This window comes from Pelobates fuscus, chromosome 1 (genome assembly GCF_036172605.1).
Source record: "Pelobates fuscus isolate aPelFus1 chromosome 1, aPelFus1.pri, whole genome shotgun sequence".
NCBI lineage: Eukaryota > Metazoa > Chordata > Amphibia > Anura > Pelobatidae > Pelobates > Pelobates fuscus.
Window position 1 is genome coordinate 424,960,408 of NC_086317.1, and position 17,846 is coordinate 424,978,253.

A 17,846-nucleotide genomic window follows, 5' to 3' on the forward strand; every position below is an offset into this window, starting at 1 on the left:
CACTGGTCTGTTGTCCAGGAGATCATCGGCCTCTACGTAATAAGTGTTGGGGTGTCCCCGTCGATGAGTGTGAACTCAGGTTCAGGAACGAGGAGGTAAGACAACTGCTGTTTTAGACGGCAGACCCACTAGGGGTATACCGATTGTGCGGTAGGCCCAAAAGGGGTTTAAATCTGTGTATGGAATCTGCCCCCTCTGTCGGAGGGAAGGAGCGAAGGCGCACCGCTCAATCGAACGCTCTTTAGTAGGACCGTTTGATTTGGTTAGTCAGGCGGGGTTCTGTGTAAATAGCCCTAGCCGGACACCGGTGTCTTGTCTAGACTAGCGTTCTAGGGTGTATATTTTTGTTCGCTAGGTCGGAGGGACCGGGAGACTAAGCGGCGTCTGTGTAAATTCGGTTCGCTAGCTCTCAACCTATCTTGGCTAAGTGGGAAGGCGTGTAAATTTGGAACCCACGAGATTTTTGATAGTAATCGACTAAGAGGCGTCTGTGTAAATTCGGTCCTCTAGCTCGCTATATGTGGTGCTTGGGCAGTGTGGCTAACCAAAACGGATGTATATAGTTTTAGGTAGTCCATTCAAGGTACTGGCCAATAGTTTAGTTGGGATTGTAAATGTGTTAAAGATTGTTAGTAAAGTGTATATCTTGTTAGATAGCGCGAGCTCAGCCGTCTAGCGAGAGTGTTAATAGTGTGTTGCTGTATTATAGTGCACGGTACCATAACCCTGTATATTTACTGACACTGTATATAAGTACTAATCATTGTCGTCTAATGCATGTTTAACACCATAACCACTAATAATTGTGTTATGGTACTTTTTAGCAGTAAACCAAAATGTTTAAATGTCTATCTGTTCCTGTCCAAATTAAGAAAATTGAATTGCGTATATACGCTGAAGTAATTAAGTCTGACACACGGAGTTCAGGTTAAAATAACTTCGAGAAAATGTATTGGCAAGTGAAGCAAAGCGGGCGCGCAGGCCCTTTTAAGAGGCATTTTACGTCATCATTGATTATCAATATATTAGTGAATAAACATCATTAATTGGGTTAATTGTTAAGTGTCTGAATTAGTGTCCACCTATCAGTATAATTAATTGGCTCAAAAACTAAGTGGTTAGTCCCGTGTCCACCCACCAAGAGGTGGTATTCTTTTGGACACGGGTGGGGACAAGGGGGTCTGGAGCGTCATTTTACACGGTCAGTGATCTCAGATCTCGTGGCCAGGTGCAAGGTCTCTTATGAATAGAACATTTCATTACTACTGTGTTCTCATGGCCTTCAAATTATACTATGTTGCGAGTTAGGGGAAAGTCAGCAGTTCCTGAGTTAGTCATGTCTTTATAGAAAATACAGTCTTTGTCCATTGTTAGATGTGCTGGGAAATTCTGTCATGTAATGTAGTTTTAAAATGAAGAAGTTAGGTTATGAGGACAAAATGGAGGAATGAAGAAGTCAGGTTAGGAGGACAAAATGGAGGATTTGTCACAGTATGAAGTTAAAATGGAGTTAGTACAATAATTCAATACAAGTACAATAAAGATTTTTAATAATTCTACATCAGTCCCCCCTATGAAATGTTTCTGATTCTAAGAGATAAAACTTTATTTGTTAGTACCAGAAGACGTGTTAACCCAAAGGCACAGAAACCCCGTGGCCGCTAGCTAGGTGTTAATGCAAAGTGCAAGTCTGTCCCTAGAGCTGACCCTAATAGGCTAACTCATCGTCAGCATGGCTCTCGAACACTTCACTCCCATGGGTGGCCCATGATGGCTTGCCCACCACTTCTCCACACAGGGTCTTTACCATTCACTGACAGATGCTGTCCCTAAGCTGGTCCCTTCCTAGAATTCTCGCACTTTATCAACAAAAGGGATAGTTTGCAGCGGTAAACAGGGTGAGTTGAGATCTTGGAAATCTTGGTCATCAACTTCGAGATGTGTGAAAGTGGGTGCCGCTTGGTCAACAGTCTTCATGAGGGATTTTCTCAGGCAAGGGAGGACACAACAAAAGAGAAGAGCAAAGATACAAAGAAAAATTAGTATTGCCATACCAATATGCATTAAGGCCTTTTGCCATCCTGTCATCCAACCAAACCATCTTTCCCAGGGATCTTTTATCCCAGAATTCCTTTTTAACTCTTCAGAAAGGTCATTTAATTTTTCTATGGCTAATGTAACTTTACCATTAGGGCCTGTGTTTTCTGGAATGTAAGTACAACATGTCATGGTGTCTGGCAGAATTTTACATACCCCTCCTTTTTCGGCTAGGATCATATCTAGGGCCATTCTATTCTGAAAGGCCATTTGGGATGTGGCCTGCAACTGTTCGGCCAATCCCTGGAGGGCATCTCTGGTATAATTAACAAAACGCTGTTGATTATAATAAATGTAATTTATCCAATTTAAATTCTTATTTGTGGTAACTATAGCAAAAAGTGATTCAAATCCTGCAGCAACTTCATCTCTTGCTTTAAACTCATTGGGCACCCCCCTGGGCACCCCAATGGCATCAATATAAACATGAGGGTCAAAACTTCCCTTCACTGGGGCTTCGCGCTTAACCTTAGTGTGTCTGGACTCATGGGTAATGAGGTGTGTGTCAGAGATGATGTGTATGGGCATAATAGCTTTAGCCAAAGTACACTCCCCCCACCATTCCTTGTCCATCCTGGATCTTAACTGTAAATCCCCACACAACCAGTAAATATCCCCCAATGACCTAGTGTGAAACTGCAACAAGTTCATGGAGACATTTCTGTAGGTAGCACAATACCCCTTGGAGAAGTTACCTAAGAATTTACCAATTCCATCATAATTAGCATAACAAGTGTAATTACCTTTATATACTGTAATACCATCTGGGGGTTTGACATCCTTGGTTAGGAGAGGATACTCCTTTGTCCATGCTATACATATGGACCTGTTGAAATCATAGTGATAGGCAAAAAGGCTCAAAACACATGCTTCTATATCTACTGGCAGGGTTAAAGGCACAGTGCCCAGGTGAGGCCGGGCACCGCCACACACATAACATGCGGTCTTATTATGCTTATTAGCATTATATTTCATCCATTCTAACCATAGATTTACATCATTAAAACCTGTTTCTGCGGCCATGGTATCTTCAAAGGTGGGGTTAGCAATGGCCATCATATCTTGAAAAGTCTGGATGTGTGGTTTTAATGGATTAGGGACCATATGGGTGGCCCCTTGCCACTCAGAAGAGTTGCACATATCTTTGAGGTAGAAATGCCCTAACTTGCGGTAGGAACCCTTTTTCCAATACATTCCCATCACATATTGGTCTGCATCTGTTGGACTTGGATGCTCAATATTAAGAATTAATTTCATTGGTGTACCTCCCCCAGGCTTTCTCAAAGACATTCTCTGGAGAAGGGATCTACCTTGATCATCTACTTTAGATAAGGCACTTTTTGGTTTGTAACCCCAGGCAGGCCCGGCATTCCATCCCGCCGCCCCCCAATGGTCACAATTGTGCCCCCATTGTCTGTCCACTACACAAACATATGGGTCCTTTGAATGAGGGATATCTCTATAGATACTCTGAATTTGTGATGTAGGGAACGGGCATTCTACAATATCACAATAATCAAAGGTATAGGTAGCCACATGGGTACATGATGAATTATACCAAAAGGTGTACCCACTAATATCCTTACTAATGGCTACCTGCTGGGCTTTAATTGAGCTAATTAAGGAGATTATGTACCAGAGGTACATGCTTGTGCGGTATCTGCTTCCTCTGGGGCAGGAGACTTCTTGCAGTGGGAAGCGTGGATCCAATTTGGCCTACCGGCCACTTTGACGGAGGTTGCGGTGATCAGGAGAACTTGGAATGGACCGTCAAATCTTGGTTCCAGGGTATTTTTCCGCACAAATTTCTTAACCAGAACCCAATCTCCGGGAAGCAGGCTGTGGGCACCTGTATCCAAATCGGGATCTGGAATTGAAGAGAAAACTTGGGCATGTATTTTGTTTAAGGCACTTGCAAGTTCAGTTACATAGTCTACTAAAACATCTGATTGGAGCTGTAACTGTTGCGGGAAATAACAACCTAGTCTGGGTGCTGTCCCAAATAGAATCTCATATGGGGATAGTGAGTGCTTCCCTCTAGGTGTGTGCCTAACGCTGAATAAAGCTATTGACAGGCTTTCTGGCCAGGGCATCTTTGTTTCTTGTGACATTTTTTTTTTTTGTAAATATCTTTTTTTATTCGTATTTTGGGGTTGCATGTAGTTTCATGAAACGTAAATAACAGTGTGGACACGCAGGTCCAGGTATCAGGATCTCAAGATTCAGCAATGTTGGACTCGCAGGTCCAGTCTGTAAAGAAAACAAAAAATATGCAACGTATATATATGCTGGGGGTACAAATTACCCCTATCAACTATACTTGTTTCTACATAAGTGGACTCGCAGGTCCCTTTAGTTTGCCTGGGAACAGGGCTGAGCGTGTCTCCGGCTTCCCCTTGCATGTGCCGTGATTATGGTTTTGGCCGACTCTGGGGTTTCAGGGGTGTGTAGCCGGGGTCTCCCGGTTCATGGGTGGGAGCCCTTCTCTTTGTGGTATGAGGGAGAGGGGGTCGAGGGGGTTCTGTTCGTCGGGCTCGGCTGATGACTAAAGGTATCTCGGGGTGTCGTCCCTGACTTACTTCTTCAGTCAGTCCCCCTTCCCCATTATCTCTCTGCTATGTGGGCTTAGTGTATCTCTTCGGTGTGTCCGCCTCCCCCTATACCGATTTGGTACATAGCACTTTTCCCCATTTGGTAGTCAACCACTGCCTGGAGAGCCTGATTTCTTATGCTTGTCCCTGTCTGGCCTTGCAATCTCGCATATTTCTTTTACTTAGTTAGTGCACGCATCTCCGCTCCCCGGTTCCCGGGAGGGGGAGGGGGGGGGGGGGGGAGGAGGGGGGGCAGGGGGGTCAGGTATGTAGGAGGGGGGAGGGGGGGGGGTCGTGTCTCCAGGTGTGTGTCGGAAGTGTCGTCCGTGTCTATGACTGTTAGTGTATCAAGTCTTGGAAGTCTGGTTTACCGGTCGTTAGGATCCAATGGGTCCAGATGGTCTGGTACGTTCGTGATTTCCCCTCTGCCTGTAGGGTGAGCTCCTCAAGCGTTCTGAGTTCCTCCATACGTTGGAACCAGTGTGCCATCGGGGGAGCGTATTGTTTTTTCCAGAATACTGGAATCAGGCTTTTAGCCACATTGAGGATTCTGACCGTAAGGGATTTCTTGTATACGGAAGCTTTGGTTTTGGTGTGGTGTAGTAGGAGTGCTGCAGGGTCCTTCGGTGGTGGGGTGTCTGTAAATCTCTGAATGATTTTGTGTATGTGTTCCCAATAGGGTTGGATAATTGGGCATTCCCACCAGATGTGGATGTAGGTTCCTGTGTGGCTTGTGCACCTCCAGCATGTATCGTCTGTTGTGGGGTCGTAAGTGTGTGTTTGGAGCGGGGTGCGGTACCATAGGCTCAATGTTTTGTAGGCTGTCTCCTGTGTCCCGCTCGACGGAGAGCAGTGGAGTGTGAGTGTGCAAATCTTGTCCCATTGGGCTGTTGTGAATGTGGTGTTAAGTGCTGCTTCCCATTTTCCCATGAAACTTGGGGGTGGCCTCCTCCTCAGTTGCATAAGCATACCATAGAGAACGGAGATGCCCTTCGCTAGGGGATCTGGGTCCATGCAGATGTCTTCGAATTCCGTCAATGATCTGGTGGCGTTATGTGTATGGAATAGTGTGTGCGTGAACATGTGTAGTTGGCGGTACCTAAACTGTAACATGAATGAGTTATGTGTATTCCCTGTCATTGCTTCGAGGGTTTTAAGTCGTCCATTGGTGGTCGCGTGGTGGAGTCTCGGAGTCTCCTGTGTCAAGAGTCTAGTTAGCGTCTTTGGTTCCATCCCCGGAGGGAAGTTCTCATTGTGGGTCAGTGGAAGTAGTGGGGATGGAGTGGTGGTGAGTGTTAGTGGGATGGCTATTCTGTGCCAGACTTGCATTGTGGCCTTAATTAGGGGGTGTGGAGCCGCCAGTCGTCTGCCCTGTGGATGGTCTAGCCAGGGGAGGATCGAGATGGGTTTGCCTATCAGTGCCGATTCTATGTCTTTCCAGGGTTTGGGTACACCTGTTTTGGTCCATTCCACTACTCGTTGAATATGCGAGGCATAATAGTATCTTTTAAAGTCAGGGGAGGCTAGCCCCCCCTTCTCTTTCGGTAGCGTAAGTGTGTCATGTTTTATCCTTGCCTTAAGTTTGTGCCAGGCGAATTTGAGGGCCATGGACCTGAGGGAATTAAAAAAGGCTTCCGGGATGGCGCACGGGACCGCCTGGAACAGGTACAGCACCCGTGGCAGGATGTTCATCTTGAGTACCCCTATTCTCCCGAACCATGAGAGCCGCACCTGCTCCCAGTCCCGAAAGTCCTTTCGGAAGATGTCTAGTAGCGGTTGGAAATTAGCTGCGTAGAGCTGGGTGAGATCTCTTGTGATGTTCGTCCCTAAGTATCGCAGGGTTGTGCCTGACCACTGGAACGGGAGTTCCCGCTTCAGGGTTGTGGCCGTGTGTGATGGTATTGAGATATTGAGTATGGTAGATTTGGAGTAATTGGTCTTGAAATTCGACAGTACCCCGTACGTGTCGAATTCCTGTAGTATTGCTGGCATTGTGGTTTCTGGTTCGGTGACAAAGAATAGCAAGTCATCAGCGTATGCTGCTACTGAGTGTCGTTTCCTCCCTACCACTAGACCTGGTATTAGAGGGTTGTTGCGGATTGAGGTCAAGAATGGTTCCAGGGCTAGTATAAATAGGAGGGGTGAGAGGGGGCAGCCCTGTCTAGTCCCGTTCATTATCGAGAAGGGGTCGGTGAAGGCTCCGTTGACGCATACTCGCGCCGTTGGTGTGGAGTAGATGGCTCTAATCCAAGACATCATGTATGGGCCCATCCCCAGCCGCTCTAGCACTTGGAACATAAAGTCCCATGATATTCTGTCAAAGGCCTTCTCTGCATCTGTTGAGAGCAGGAGAAGGCCCGTGTTGCTGATTGTAGCAGCATGGATCAGGGCCAGTGTCCTGGTCGTGTTGTCTCTCGCTTCCCGATGTGGGGTGAAACCTACTTGATCCTCGTGGATCAGGTCCGGGAGGTAGGCCTGCAGTCTCTGCGATAGTACTTTGGTGAAAAGTTTGATATCGCAATTGAGCAGAGATATAGGCCGGTAACTGGCACATAATTCAGGGTCTTTCCCCTCTTTAGGGATTAAACTAATGTTCGCCGCCAGGGACTGCGGCGGAATGTGGATCTCGTCGCGAATCGCGTTGAGGGCTACCAGAAGGCGTGGGAGAAGGAGTTCGGGGAAAGATTTGTAGTACCTAATCGGGAGCCCATCCGGGCCTGGGCTCTTGCCCTGTTTGGTTTGTTTAAGGGCCCCTGTTAGTTCTTGAAGTGTGATGGGTTCGTCTAGTTCCGTGCTCGCCTCTTGTGTCAAACTGGTGCCTATACGTGATTGTAGGTAGTGTGTTATGCGGGCTTTCTTTTCTGTTAGTTCCCTCTCTGTCAGGTGTGATTCTAGTGAGTATAGGTCCGCGTAATAGGTCCGTATGGTGTCGGCCATGTCTCGTGGCATGTTCTGGAGGTGACCCCGTTTGTCCCTGATTTTGGGGATGTATGCTGTCGATCTCTTCTTGGCAATCATGCGGGCAAGGAGGGCTCCACATTTGTTGGCGTTAGTATGGAAGAACGCCTTGGAGTGAGTGTATGCTCTATGGTAATTGGTGTTGAGGAGGGAAGAAAGTTCCCTGCGTAGGGCTGTCAGTTGTGCCCCGTCTGATGGAAGGTGGGATTGCTTGTGGGTGTCCTCTAATTTGCGAATGTCATTCAGTAGGGTGGTGAGTCTGGCGGTTTTTGCTCGTTTGAGGGCAGCACCTTTAGCTATAAAATGTCCCCTCATCACGCATTTGTGGGCTTCCCACAGGCAGAAGGGAGTGGTGTCAGGGGTGTCGTTCTCTGCGAAGTATTGTGTCAGTCGTGTTTTCGCTTCTGTCTGGGCTACTGGGTCGTTTAGGAGGTAGTCGTTTAGTCTCCAGTTATTGCATGTGGGTCTGAATAGCGGGGATGTCAGTGTCAGTTGGATTGGGGCATGGTCCGACCAGGTGGCCGTACCTATTGTGGATCGTCGGATTTCTGTCAGGTAGTAGTGTGGTATTAAAAAGTAATCTATTCTTGAGTAGGTGCCATTGGGGGTCGAGTAGAAACTGTAATCACGGTCGCCTGGATGAGTCGCTCTCCAGCAGTCTACTAGTCGGTGGACGTGAAGGGTTTTGTCAATGTCCTTCAGTATGTGTCGGGGTATCGAGGAGGTGCCTGTGGATGTGTCGAGGTGTGGATTCAGGGCTACGTTTAGGTCACCCCCTATAACCAGACAACCCGTGGCGAAGTTTGTTATAGTTCTGGTCACGGAGCCTAGGAAACGGTGTTGGCGTCTGTTAGGGGCGTAGAGGCATGCGAACGTGTAGGGTCGGTCTGCTACCATTCCCTTGACACAGACGTAGCGCCCCTGTGTGTCACTTAGGACGTCGGTGGGGTCGAAATGTAGGGATTTGTGTATTAGAATCGCCGTGCCTTTAGTTTTCCCTTCCGGGTTGTTGCTGAGGAAACATTGTGTGTATCTATGGTCTGTGAGTTTAGGGGCTTGTCCCTCCTTAAAATGTGTTTCCTGGATTAGGACAACCTGTGCCCTTTGGCTGTGAAAGTGTCGGAGTGCTGTGGAGCGCTTTTCCGGCACATTCAGGCCTTTTGCATTTATGGAGAGGAGGTTAATCTCCGCTCTCTTGTGGGTGGTATATGAGTGCGAGGTCATGTCGTCTCCAGATTGTCTGTACGTGGGGAGGGGTAGGTAGGTGTGGTTGGGGGTGAGGGGGGGGTGGGTGACGGGAAGGGTACGCTATCAGCGTTAGCCTGTAGCTGCCTCTCTCCCTCTCGGGTCCCCGGGACGGGAGCTGCGCGCTCACAAAAGCAACAAAATAAAACCGTGAACAATCAACAGTTTAACTAACTATACAACCTACTAAGGTAAAGGTGTGGGCTAGGTGGGAGCCGACTCGGCCGAACCAGTCGGTCCAGTCGGGTCCCCCCGCCTTGAACTGTACACCCCTGTCCGATGGGAACGTGGCCTATCTCTTTCCTTCCCCTCTGGTCGGTCTCCGTCTGGGGGTCGGAAGTCTAGGTGGTATTTGAGCGTGTCCTTCCAGAGGACTATGTATGGGAGGCCTCTGTCTGTCCTGTGTCCTCCTTCCTTGCCCTTCTAAAGATTGTCTTGCCAGCCTCAGCGGTCATTATCGTGTGGGAGACCCCTCCCTCGGGATACCCGTTACTACTAGGGTGACCGGCCTGTTCTGCGTAGCCATGGCGGTCTCGGATAATCTGTGAATTTCTAATGTCCCTCATCGCATGTCCCCACTCTGGCCCGGGGGTCTGGAAATTGTGTAGTTTTGGTCTAGGAGTTCGGGTGGGGAGCCCGTAGGTATACCGTGGCATGTGTCCGGGTAGTGGAGGCCCTGGGGGAGGGGGGGGAAGGGGGGAAAGAGGGCCAAAGCAGGAGTAGGGGGATGGGGCCCAGTAGCTCAGGTAATGGAGGTGGCCTCTCTGGGTTATGAATTCAGGGGGGGGGGGGGGGGGGGAAACCAACAATCCCTTCCCTGACCACCCTCCAAATCCCCCTCCCCAAACAGCCAAAGTGTCCCATTGGTCAGTCCAGGCCCCGGTAGTCCCACTTCAAGAAGAGTCCCTGGTGTATATCAAGTCCCCAGCCCGCTCCCTCTCCCCCCCCCCCACCCCAGCAATGCAGCAAGAAACACAAAGAACAGTGTCCCTATGTATTGTCTGTGTGTTTGTGTGGCCAAGGGCCTAGGTGGATGTAGTTATAGTTACGTGTTCCGCCGGCCCCTCTTCGTCTTCGTGGTCTCTTGGCGCGGCTAGTGGATTGCTCCGGCCGGTCTCGCAGTTTCCGTCCGGGTCCTCTGTCGGCGCTGTGATTGTGGCTGTCCCCGTGGTGGTGGCGGAGGGCCGTTATAGTAGTCGAGTGGGTCCGGCCAGTTCATCTGGAGCGGGGGCAGGTGGAGTTCGTCTGTGAGATCTTCCAGATCTTGTGCAGTACGGATCTGCCGAGGGCCGCCGGTAGTGCTGGCAACAAGGCCTGTCGGGAATGTCCATCTGTACCTGATGTTCTGGTTGGCCAGAGCTCTGGTCAGCGGTTTCAGAGCTCTGCGGTATCCCAAGGTGGCAGGGCAGAGGTCTGGAAACAATTGAAGCTGTTGTCCGTTGTGTGTGACCTCCTTTCGGTTGCGGGCCTCGTGTAGGATCTCTTCTTTCAGGGCATAGACTTCCAGGCAGCAGATCACATCTCTTGGCGGGGCCTCTGGTGGGCCTCTGGGTCTAAGTGCCCTATGTGCCCTAACAAATGTTATGGAGGTCTCTTCAGGGCGGTTCAGGAGGCCATTAAATATAGTCGTGAGCAGGCCCGTTAGCTGCGCGGGGGTCTCTTCCCCTTCCTGTAGGCCCCTTATCCGTATATTATTTCTGCGACCCCTATTGTCTAGGTCCTCTATATGTCGTGCCATGGCCTGCATTTGGGTCAATTGTATAGCTTGGGTCCGTGTCTGGGAGGTTTGTGCTTCTGCCAGTTTATCGTGGTCTGCCTCTATTCGGGCCATGCGGTCCGCCATACCTTGTATGTCTTCTCTCATTAGTTGAAGGTCTGCCCTGATGGATACTTGAAGGGCCGTGTTAGCGGTCGCCAGGTCTGCCCGGGTGGGTAGTTCTTTCAGGAGGCTTAGCCAGTCCGGTGGTGGGGCTGCCATGTGGTCTCCTCTCTCTGGGGAGTGCGAGGTGGGAGTAGAGGCTTCAGACTGAAAGTGGGCCTCCGAGTCCGCCTGGGAGGTCGGGTCTGGTGTCGCGGTCAGGAACTGCCGCATGGAGGCATTCATCTGAGCTTGGCGGGTCCCCGAGGGTCTGGGGGTACTCCCTGGTTTAGAGTGTTTTCCCATAACGGGGTGAGGCGGCAGATATTAGGCTGTTTTCGGGCTTGGTCGGAGGAGCTCGAGGTTTATGCGACCATTCCGTTCCGCTGCCAGGCCACGCCCCTTCTCTTGTGACATTTTTAACATTCTGGCCTTTAAGGTGCCATTCATGCGCTCTACTTTACCACTACTTTGCGGGTGGTAAGGGGCATTGGCGGATCCAGGGGGGGGGCAACGGGGCAATTGCCCCCCCCGAGAAAATATTGCTGCCTGAGGCTCTCCCCTGCCGGCCCACGTAGGGCTGGTGCTATCCAAGCACCAGCCCTGCTGATTGCCTGAACGGACCGGAGATCAGTGATCTCCCTCCCCGGCCCACACAGGCAGATTGCTGGGCGGCCGGCAGGGGAGGGAGTGAGAGAGAGAACCCGGGGGAGCTCTTACCTGCAGCTCCGCCGGGTTCTCCTCTCGCGAGCACGGAGCGTTACCATGGCAACGCTCCGTTCTCGCGAGAGTGAACTCTAGCCTGAGCTGCAGGTTAGAGTTCACTCCCCCACTAGAACCACCAGGGAATGGAAGAGAAAGCAATGTCTCCCCCTCCCTCAGCAAAGGTAAGAAGGGAGGGGGGACATTAGCTTTATTTATTTAATTATTATTTAATAATGAAAACAAAAATATATATATTTTATCTGCCCCCCTATCCCCTCACACACTGCACCACACAGCCCCCCTTACCTACACAGCCCCCCCTTACCTACACAGCCCCCCCTTACCTACACAGCCCCCCCCTTACCTACACAGCCCCCCCCTTACCTACACAGCCCCCCCTTACCTACATAGCCCCCCTCTTACATACATAGCCCCCCTCTTACATACACAGCCCCCCCTTACCTACACAGCCCCCCCTTACCTACACAGCCCCCCTTACCTACACAGCCCCCCCTTACCTACACAGCCCCCCCTTACCTACACAGCCCCCCCTTACCTACACAGCCCCCCCCTTACCTACACAGCCCCCCCCTTACATACACAGTCCCCCCTTACCTACACAGCCCCCCCTTACCTACACAGCCCCCCCTTACCTACATAGCCCCCCCCTTACCTACACAGCCCCCCCTTACCTACACAGTCCCCCCTTACATACACAGCCCCCCCTTACCTACACAGCCCCCCCTTACCTACACAGCCCCCCTCTTACATACACAGCCCCCCCTTACCTACACAGCCACCCTCTTACATACACAGCCCCCCTTACCTACACAGCCCCCCCTTACCTACACAGCCCCCCCTTACCTACACAGCCCCCTCTTACATACACAGCCCCCCTTACCTACACAGCCCCCTCTTACATACACAGCCCCCTCTTACATACACAGCCCCCTCTTACATACACAGCCCCCCCTTACCTACACAGCCCCCCCTTACATACACAGCCCCCCTCTTACATACACAGCCCCCCTCTTACATACACAGCCTCCCTCTTACATACACAGCCCCCCTCTTACCTACACAGCACCCCCTTACCTACACAGCCCCCCCTTACCTACACAGCCCCCCCCCTTACATACACAGCCCCCCTCTTACATACACAGCCCCCCCTTACATACACAGTCCCCCTTACATACACAGTCCCCCCTTACCTACACAGCCCCCCCTTACCTACACAGCCCCCCTTACCTACACAGCCCCCCCTTACCTACACAGCCCCCCCTTACCTACACAGCCCCCCCTTACATACACAGCCCCCCTTACCTACACAGTCCCCCCTTACCTACACAGTCCCCCCTACATACACAGTCCCCCCTTACATAAACAGTCCCCCCCCTTACCCACACCCCCCTTACATACACAGCCCCCTCTTACATACACAGCCCCCCTTACACACACAGCCCCCCCTTACACACACAGCCCCCCCTTACACACACAGCCCCCCCTCTTACACACACAGCCCCCCCTTACACACACAGCTCCCCCTTACATACATAGCCCCCCTTACACACACACACAGCCCCCCTTACACATAGCCCCCAATACACTCACTGCCCCCCATACACACACACAGCACCCCTCACACAAAAACACACTGCGCCACTCACGCACAAACACACTGCTCCCAATACACACACTGCACCATTTACACACAAACACACTGCTCCCAATATACATATTGCTACCCCATACATACACTGCACCCCTCTCACACACGCACTACCCCTTCATACACATACTGCGACCATCACACACACTGCACCCCTCACACACATACACACTACAACCCCTATCCCGGCAGACATGGGTAAGTTATGAAAAAAAATTTAAACAGTTTGACTACTTACTCTGGTAGGGCGCCACAGCAACTCCTGGCACCAAAACCACTACAGAGAGCTGTAGTGGTTATTGTGCCTGGATTGTTTCTTAAAATAATCTGCCAGTGCCCCTCCCGAGATTAGCTTCTGGATCCGCCACTGGTAAGGGGTGTGGAAGGCTAGGGTCACCCCTAGAGCAGTCCAAATTTCTTTAGTCACTGTTGCTGTAAAGGCTGGGCCTTGATCACTTTCAATGACTTCTGGAAGTCCGAATCTACATACAATATCTGTAAGTAGACGTTTTGCAGTTGTTTTCGCAGTGATATTGGCCACTGGGTAGGCTTCTGGCCAGCCTGAGAACATGTCCACTATTACTAGTGCATATTCATGAGGCCCACTCTTGGGCATTTGAATGTGATCAATCTGAATTCTCTGGAATGGGTACATGGGTTTCGCCAGGTGCTTTGAAGGTACTTTGATTGGTTTCCCTGGATTGCATCTTGCACAAATGACACAGGCCCTACAGAAGCTGTTGATCAATGTTGTGATTCCAGGTGCTTCATAATACTTCTGTATGAGGGCCGCCATTAAATCTTTTGACAGGTGTGCAGGCCCATGTGCCCATTGGACAACTGCTGGATATAAATTTCTTGGAAGGCAGAATTTGAAGTTGTTGTAATATATTCCGTCCTTTAGGATAGCTCCTTTCTTCTTCCATTTCTGGATTTCTTCAGGGGTAATTGCAGCTTGCTGTTCTCGCAAAATTCTTAAATCAGTAGGAAGGGTTTGCAGGGCAAAAACAGGAACTTCTTCTTCTTGTCCGGACACTTCTTCATCCACTTCCTGCAAATCTCTGGCTGCTTGCTTAGCGGCCTGATCAGCCAAATGGTTGCCCTTTGCTTCATCTGTATCCAACTTCCCATGTGCCTTAACTTTCAAAACGGCCACTTCTTCAGGGAGTAGGAGGGCATCCATTAGATCCTTAATTGCAGAGCTATGTTTAACTGGTGTACCGGCGGTGGTAAGAAATCCTCTTGTCTTCCAAATAAGGCCGAAGTCATGTGCCACACCCAGAGCATATCTTGAATCTGTATAGATGTTGGCACGTTTTCCTTCGGAAATTTTGCATGCTGAAGTCAGAGCTTGTAATTCAGCTTCTTGTGCAGACATTGCTGGCGGTAAAGATGATGATTTGATAGCTTCATCTGTTGTGGTTACGGCATATCCTGTATGGTATCTTCCTTCTTCATCAGCATATCTTGAGCCATCCACAAACAGGGTAAAATCTGGATCTGGTAATGGGTTCTCGTGCACAGTTGGTAAGTGCACTGTCTCCATTTTCATCTGTTCAAAACAGTCATGAGGTGTTTCTGGGTCATAATCATTCACTATGACCAGATCTTGGAATTCCTTTTCCAGGAAATGGCGTGGCCATGCTTCCAGAAGGTCAGTTGTTGGGTATTTGACAATACCATTTTCCTGTAGCTGTGTTTCATCCATGGTGGCCCATAACTTTGCCATGGGCCCAAGATCATTCCATGACCTTGTTTTCAATTTGGTAACAGGAATATGTGGGATAGCAGTATCCCAATGGCGGTAGAGGTAGTTGAGTTCTTGAGGTAGTTGGATCAGAACCATGCTATTGCCTTCAGAGTCACAATAGAAATCTTGAGCAGTGAGCTTCACATCAATCCAGTGGTAAAGCTCATCTTCATAGCAAGGTTCAGGAGTAATGTTCGGCTTGTACCACATGGTACAGAAGGCGTAATCCGGGCCTTCACAAAGAGGTGTCTCATCTTCGTAAAATGTCAAATGTGGATGCATGACTTTCTTGATACATCCACAGAGCAGATAGATGTAGGTCTCATCCGTGATAAATCCATAGTAGATACCCCCCTCAGGGAGTGGAAGAAGAGTGGATGTTGTGATCCATCAGATCCATCAGAATTCAGGACCTATTGCTGACTGAACCTTGGGGATAGACATCCCCTGGGCGCCATTTTGGGGCGCTGGCTGAGGAAACACCCCAGCAACACAATTATTATGATACACAAACAATTTCACACCTTTGTGATTTATTTCTTCCTCAACCCAACCTTCTTGCTGAATAGCCTTCGCTACTCTGTACCATGCTTCAGCAGTCTTTAATAAATCATTATCTGTAAGCTTGCCTTTCTTCTCTGTCAGTAATCTACGCCAGCTTTCTGGTTGTAATCTACCACATGAAGGCACAGCAATTTTACACACTTTAGCAATTCTTTTAACACCTTTAACCATTTCCTCTCCCTCTCTGTCTTCAACTAAATCACATGCGAGCCAGCCCCTACCGGGCTTACCCAATTCCTGCCCCATATTCCCCCTCCCCCCTATACCAGCGTCCTAGATATAGGGATAGAAAAGGAAAAAGGAACAAGAGCGTCTACAATGCTCGACTGCCACTCAAGGAGAAGGGTGGGTCCCTCCCCCACTCAAGGAGAAGGGTGGGTCTGGGTCCCTCCCCCCTCCCCCACTCAAGGAGAAGGGTGGGTCCCTCCCCCACTCAAGGAGAAGGGTGGGTCCCTCCCCCTCCCCCACTCAAGGAGAAGGGTGGGTCCCTCCCTCCCTCAAGTGCGTCTTCCCAAAACGTAGACTAGTCACTGAATCCGCCTACCCGAGGTGGTAGACACGGATTGGAGCGAGGTGAGAAGTGTGTGACCAATCACTTCTCTATCAAGAGGAATAGGAGTGGATAGAATAATAATATAGGAAGTATAGAAAAGGGAAAAGGCAAGGAAAAAAATCCTTAGAGACAGACACAGGAGTTTAAATAACTCCTAATTGGGGGGCGGAGCCAGCAGCCGACAGAAGCAGACGTGCACTGGGAGAGCTCCGCAAAAATAAGCCTATTAACCGCTAAATAATCGCTAAAATACTGCACAAAAGCTCTATAACCTTACCCTGCAACACTATACCACAAGATGGGGAAGAAATCCAAGCACCAGGGGGCCTTGAAACCGTCTGGAGCCCGAGATATAGGAGATCTTCTCCTCCGTCCCGCAAAGGCCGCAGAAGTTTACGCGCCAAAACATAATGGCGACACCACGTCGGCCTCCTCGGGGGAACAGGCACTGGACGAGCTGGACGAATTCCCCAGCACAGGGGGATTACACAACGATTCCTCGGACGAGGATAATGACCTACCCTCCACTAAAGGTGATATCAAAGCCTTACTCCGCCACATCCGCACGCTATTCGCGGCGGACATAGCCACGCTGCGGGAAGAGATACACACAGTGGAGAGACGAGTCCAGAAAACAGAAGGGGACACGCATGGCCTTACTGCACGGTGCACCCAGCTAGAGGCCCAAAACGCAGAGTTGCAACGCAGCCAGACACTACTCACCGGACGCCTGGACGCAATGGAGGATCAGCACAGGAGTCGGAATATTAAGATACGTGGTATCCCAGAGACCGTATCCCAAGATGATCTCCCACGATTCACCGAAAGACTCCTCACCACCTTTCTCACGCCACAGCAGGTGAGGGCAGCTACAATTGACGGAGTTTACCGCATCCCGAGAGCAGCCAAAGCCCCGGCGAGCACCCCGAGAGATGTAATATTGCAACTCCAAACAAGGTCAGCCCAGCTACACTTCATGGCAGCGGTGAGGGGAAAAGCTACACACCCCTTCGAAACGGCCACTTTGTCGTTCTACCAAGACCTGTCCAGACCTACTTTGATATGGAGAGGCCTATTCAAACCCTTAACGGCAACCCTCCGCCAACACTCAATACCATACCGCTGGGCACTCCCCAGAAGCCTAATCATCACACACGGGGGAGCGACGACCCGCGTAGCCGACCCATCTGAAATAGACCAGGTGTTGGCAGCACTGGATCTATCTCCGCGTCAGGAACAAAATAACCCGATCCAAGAACCAGCAGCACCCCACGTCTGGGACATGGATACAGTCAGGCCGTTGCCGTTCCATCCGGCCACTGCCAGTGCCTCGCCCTCCACCGCCTACAAGGCGCAACTCTTGCCACTGTCTAACATGTACTGATTTTGTTATACGCTGTTGTGGCGTTCGTTGACACCATGTACCCACCTGCACAACCAAAATAAAGAATAAAAAAAAACAAAAAAAAAAAACTCCTAATTACACAAACAAGATAACAGTACAATTGAAATACAGTGCATGCATCACAGTTCAAATAAAATCAGTAAACCTTTCCTTTACTCGTGTGCTTACTCCAAAGTCACCTCCCTCAACCCCGTAGTGTCCCCGCTCGGAGAACGACTTCCTTAAGTCTCACTACCAAAGGCCACGGAAAACAACTGACACCGGTCCGAGATCCGTTAGCCTCCCTTGTTACAGCAGCCCACTAAAAGTGGCCACCTCTATCCTCACTCTCGTAGTGCCCCTATGAAACCCACTCATAAGTCCCACTACCCCGTGGTGATGAAGACAGCAATGCCTGCCCGAATTCACACACCACAAATAAAAAAATTGGAATGACTCCAGCTCAGCGCTC